The sequence below is a fragment of the Lycium barbarum genome, chromosome 6, assembly GCF_019175385.1.
Source record: "Lycium barbarum isolate Lr01 chromosome 6, ASM1917538v2, whole genome shotgun sequence".
In the NCBI taxonomy this organism is placed as follows: domain Eukaryota; kingdom Viridiplantae; phylum Streptophyta; class Magnoliopsida; order Solanales; family Solanaceae; genus Lycium; species Lycium barbarum.
The window spans coordinates 126,330,256-126,336,559 of record NC_083342.1 but is presented as its reverse complement, the minus strand read 5'-3'; the positions used below and the strand labels follow the sequence as shown (position 1 = coordinate 126,336,559).

General features: G+C 31.5%; 1 long non-coding RNA gene across 1 annotated transcript; it reads right to left on the bottom strand.

Moving 5' to 3' along the window:
- LOC132600151 (uncharacterized) lies at positions 1–5,932 on the bottom strand. The gene is made up of 2 exons (XR_009567142.1): positions 4,724–5,932; positions 1–586 (listed from the first exon to the last, which is right to left on the bottom strand). It is a non-coding gene; the product is annotated as an uncharacterized LOC132600151 (long non-coding RNA).
- Between the last annotated feature and the right edge of the window lie 372 nt (positions 5,933–6,304).

The window sequence follows — 6,304 nt, the reverse complement described above, 5'->3', positions numbered from 1 at the left end:
TAGACCAACTGAAATTCTATTATAAATTCACTTAGAGTATAAACTGATACAAAGTTGATTAATATTGATCTTGCATTCAGTTTTCAGAACTATTACAATAAAAATACATTAAAATTTAAAGATATCAAGTGAGATCCTCTCTCAAATATCGACACGTTGTTTTCTTGTGACCATCCCCCTTGCAAATCGAGCACTTGTTTCTCTTCCCTTTGCTACGTACCTTGGGCTTGAAAGTTTCCGTGATGTCATGAATACACTTAATTCTCTTTCTTCCAAGTTTGGGCTTGTACAGGGGTGGAGAATGAACATGTTTGTATACTTCTCTGGCATTTCCCATAGGCGAACAATACTCGTAGATGCTTGAACCATAATCAACATCGTACTTCAATCTCAATGCTGCCCTCGCGTGAGCACACAGTAATTTCACCAAGTCATACTTTCACAAGAACATGTTTTGTTCTGTAGATTGACTTTGGCGGTTAGTCCACTGTCGACTACGGTGAACTCATCGACATCATATCCTTGTTTATATTATTGACAAACAAGGAATCTCCCTCATTAATATTTTCCCTTATCGTCTTTTCAGCTGACAACACAAATAAATTGATTGAACCGTTGATATCTGCACGCCTCTATATATATATACAAACAATAGTGTGGCATTGATCAACCACGATATAAGAACAAGAATAATCGACCAAAAGTCTATTAATAGACCATAATGCATTTGCAAAAATAAAAAACAAAAGACGGAAGATCGAAACAAGCAAAATAAGTATAAATAACACATAAGGAAAAAGAAGAAAAAAAGAAGAAGATCGAAACAAACAGCTAAACTTCCAAAATTTTGAATAAAAATCGGAATTTTATGAACACCATGAATCAGAAAAAGCTAACAACTTTCAAGGCAATATGAAAAATGCTCTGACAGAGTTGCAACATTGTTGAACCACGTAATAAGAATAATCGACCAAAAGTCTATTAATATAGACCATTATTTACAGAGTAAAAACACTAAATCAAAGATCGAAACAAGCAAAATAAGTATAAATAACACACATTTCAATGAAAAAAGAGGCAAAATTTTAAAGGATTTGAAAAAAAGAAGAGCTTATGAACACTTTATGAACAAAAGGTTTTTTCAAGAACGGAAAAAAAAATTAACATTTTTCTGGGCAGTATGGAGCTCAAAATGCTCTGATAGAGAAGCAAAATTAAAGAAAATACCTGGGGAAGACAATGGAATAATATCAAAGCTCGGATGAGAGGAAGAGTAGCTTGGAAGCTTGAGAGTTTTTTAACTTAGAAAAGTGATAGGGAGTGAGGAGAGAGAGTGGGTCTTTGTATATTTTCAAAGAAATCAGATGGACTAAAGTATAGAAGTTAAAAGTCCCAATCTTTTTAAAATTGTAAAACTGACCCCATTTTGCTTTTTCTAAACCCTACCAACGAAAATTAAATAAAAAAGAAAATGAGTGGCCACATTGCAAATCAAAACTTAGAAGTGGCCTTTTCCCCAAATCATCTCTAGTAACTGCAGCAAACTAATGCGATAATCGAAGTACAAGAGACATCAGATAATAACAGAAATCGAAGGACAAAAAACTACAAAAATAATACTACTCCTACTAGTATGGAAGAATACGTGAGACAATGCTCTACTACCTACCAACCTTCTACCCTGATTCGCGTCCTCCACAACCTCCTATCTAAGGTATTTTGAAGAGATAGTATATTTTTAGTCGCCTCATTACCCTGCCTTATTAATAGTCGCATTATCGTAGTATAATTTCTTGTGCTCTAATTTATGCTATTATGCTATTATCTGTTATTTCCTGTGCTTTGATTATTCTATGTTATCTGTGTCGCTTGCGTTACTTCATTTCCATATCGCTTTGAATCTCTTAGCCGTATCTGACCTCTTTTTATGTTTTTATTGAGTCGAGGGTCTCTCGGAAACAGCCATCCTACCTTGGTAGGAGTAAGGTCTGCGTACACTCTACCCTCCCCAGACCCCACGTTGTGGGATTTCACTGGGTTGTTGTTGTTGTTGTTGTTGTTGTAGTATATTTTTAAAAGAATAAAAAGGTTTATCACAACTTTTTATGAATATTTTGGTCTTTACATTTAGATGTGAAAGACCAAAATATTCATGAAAATATATACTCTTCATTCCAAAATAAATGAATTTTTGGGGGTGTGGCACATCCCTTTAGATTAATTAAGGATATTAATTAAAGGATAATTTGTAGTATTACTCTTTCGCTTCTTTCCAAACTTTTCTTAAACCTAGAGATAGTCATTAAAGATATGGCTAATTTTGAAGAAAAAAAATTAATACATCTTTGAACTTTAAAAAATTCATTGATTTTGGATAAAAATAATATTAAAAATTCATTTATATTGGAATGGACGGAGCATAATTTTTCGTAGCTTTCTTTATTGGAATTACGGAATGTCGTGCAGAATGTCTCAATCATTTTTCTGAGTGAAGGATAGCCATGGGATTAACTTTTGATCCAATGACTATCTTTCTCCATTGCTCCCTATTTAAAAAACTGAAAACAGCTTATAAGCCAATCCAAACGGGCTCTAAGTCGAGGTATCTCACATCTAAAATGTCCACACAAAAATCCATTAATTAAAAAAAAAATGTATAAAAAAACACAAATCCATTACATAAACCCGACCGTTTGATTGATATTGTGAGTGTGGTGACAGAGCGTAATTTTCAGGGGGAATTATCTCTGCTCATTAATTAAAGGTTCATTCTTGATTTATTGCTGTTGCATTTTGATCTAATCAATTTGTCTTTTGTAAAGATATAGTTCAATAAAATGTTAGACCTTCTGCCGGTGTAATTAGTCAGTTGCCGCATAACTATGTTTTTTCAATTTCTATCTTTTCAGCATATTTTTTCACAGGAGGATTTCCTCCCTTGTCTACTTCATTGAGATAGCTAGCACTTAGCAGTGTGTGCTAGGCTTTTGGCTTTGTGATGATTTTACTTGGTGATTAATATACATGGTTAGTTACCAAATATATATACTTACTAGTGGGCATTTGGCCCGTGCTGAGCCCGGGCCCAAAATTAAAATTAAAAATTAAATTTGTAATTACTTTTTAGTTTTTTTCCGCTTCCTTGTGACATTAAGTTATTGAAAGATTAGTTTGATTTTTTCTGCAAACTCTAGTGCGGCCCCAAAATCAAGATTAAAAGTTATAATTGTAATTTTTTTTCCACTCTTTATGACATTAAATTATTGAAAGATTAGTTCGATATTTTTTGCAAATTCTTACAAACTAAAGGCTACCCATATATTTAAATTGCATAAAAATATTTGAAAATTAAACAAAAATTCTTTTTTTGTCCTTACTTTTGACCCCCCCCCCCCCCCCTTTTTTTTTTTTTTTTACCTTCAAACAAATACATAAAGTCTCTTAATTTTTAACAACATATATCCAATATAACATTTTCTTTCAAAAAATTAGGTAACAATATCTAATACAAATTAAGACCAATTTTATCTATTAAATTTTCAAAGTTTCACACTGAACAATTAAAGAGTTGTTAATTAGAGAAATTTCATTTTTTTTGTGCAATACATGTTTTAATTAAGGTAACTGCAAATGTGGTGTATTCTCTCATTCAAATTATGCACAGTGACGTGTTTTTTTTTAATTGACATCATCACAGTTCACAATTTCTTAAGCGTTTTAAGAGGACCTTAAAATTTTCTAAATTTACCAAAATTGGTGAGACACCTTAAATAATAAAGAAATAAAATAGGAGTAAAAATAAGTCATACGAACAAGTTATAGTACATCTCATCACCTTCAAGAAGTTAGTCTAAGGGATTTTCTACTATAAAAAAAGGCTTAGAAGTGCCTTAATATTTCTAAAATACCCCATAGTAGAGGAAACAATAAAAGACAAATATAGGGGTAAATTTGGAAGAGGAAACCTTTAGTTGGCAATCTTAGTTGTAATGTAACCAAAAACTCTAACTAAGTACCACAAAAAAGTTAGATTGACCCTTATTAGATATAATATATATATATATTGGTTTGTGAAGTAAGTTTCACAAGGTTGATGATATAATCAGAACGAATTCAATAATGTATAGTAGTAGTAAGGTTTTTAAGAATGGAACTTTGCAATTAATTAATTAGAAAGAATAAAAGAGAGCTTAATTAATTTGTTGAAAGAATTCCACTTCACTTGGTTTATAATTTTAGAGTTTATTGCGTACGTGGGCACATGCATGCAGTATACTCATCTGTGCTTGCTAGTTACTCCATTTATCTTTTTGTTGATTCTTTATCCATTGTGTAAATGATGAGTTTATACGTTAGAGATCATATAGATTAAAAGTTTTGAACGTGAAGATTAATGCCTTAGGTTATTAATTATCTCATATTAAGTTAGTAATATGTTTACATTTGAGATCCAAAAATATCATTTCAATGCATGCCATGAACATTTATAGCAACAACACATTATATATTATATTTATAATTCATCATGTGGCACAAAACGTTATTGAGTTCACAAAAAAGGCACAGAACAAATTTATAAGTCAACTATTAGTACTTCAAGCCACATAATGGTTAATGGTAATTGATCATGCGAGTTTGTCCTACACGGACATGAAATTTCATTTCAATCGTCAGTTCGAAATCATGAAGTTTCATGAAAATCTCACATGACAGTTTAACTTACCTCAAGTCGGCCTTAATAGCTAAATGGTCGCTCTGACAGTTCCAAATTATGATTAATCCAAAATCTTCAAACAACGAACTCACATCTAGCAACGTCCTTGACATACAAAATGATAAATTAAATATTCTTTAGTGCGTCATAAAGTATTAAATATTTACAAAATTTTCAGGAATGCTACACAGACTGTCAAGTCTGAAGTTAGGCTACCAAGGCCACAATTCAGACTTTCAATCTTATTAATTTGTATTGCATTCTGAAGTTAGGCATTGGTAGAGACTAACTTCAAACACAAAGGTCTGCAGTAAATTTCAAACCCCCAATTTCAACTTCAGATCTGACGGTCCGGAGATAATTATGAGGCGACTAAATTTTGAAAACTTTATAAATTTCAGTTATTCTATAAAACGGAATCCTAAAATAGCTATTTCTGCACTTTCCCAAAATATAGGTGATATGGTTTTAAATCCACGGGCCTCTTTGTTTGAAATTTTTTACCTAATTATTACTCCCTCTGTCCAATTTATGTGGCTCAGTTAGGATTTCGAAAATCAAATAGTTTAATTTTGTTCGTGAATTTGGGCATGAAATCTTCAAGTTTTTTGAAATAAAATTTACACATGGGGAAACTATTTAAAAAATATGTAAGTCACAATAATTGACAATTAAAATATTTAAAAACTATATATGAAAAAATTGCGATCAAAGAACGATTTGTTTGAATCTCAAAATTCGAAAGGTTCCACATAAATTGGGATGGCAAGAGTACTATATTAAATCATTTTTAAAACAAATTTGTTACAAATAGGAAATATGGGTCGGGATAATTACATATGAAGGTCAACCAACAATGCTGAGGTAATACGCCTACCCCAGAATAGCTTATTTAGAGGGAAAACATCATGACGATAAAAGCATGTTTTAACATGTTCAAATGTTACAGTATCTAGTACTCCGAATTATATCAGAAAGAAATGAAAATGAGTGACTTGCAAGTTGCACATATAACATAAAGATAGAATTAATTATATTGCTCAACTACTCTACTTTAGCTTGTTGGTTGAATTACTTGTTTTGGTTTTCCACACGATGTTCGGTATGAGACACGACTAATTCAGATTCGTGCCGCGTAAAATCCATTAAAAGGACGATGTGCTACCTAGGAGAATTTTTTCATACCTAGGTTTGGTTGAATATTGATTACTTTATAGCCTGTTTGACCAAACTTATTTTTTCTCCAAAAGTACTTATTTTTTCAATAAGTGTTTATTTTAAAAAAAGTAAGGTGTTTGGCCAAGCTTTTGAGAGAAAATAAGTACTTTTAGGGAGTAGCAGAAGCAGTTTTTCAGAAGTTAAAAAAAATAGTTTTTGTCCAAAAGCACTTTTTTGAAAAGTACTTTTGAGAAAAATAAACATAAAAGAACTTTTTAAAAGCTCGGCCAAACATTAATTGCTGCTCAAAAGTACTTCTTAAATTAATTGGTCAAACACAAACTGCTTTTAGCCAAAAGTATTTTTTTGGAAAAAAAAACTTTTTAAAATAAGTTATTTTTAGAAGCTTGACCAAACAGGCTATTAGTTAGC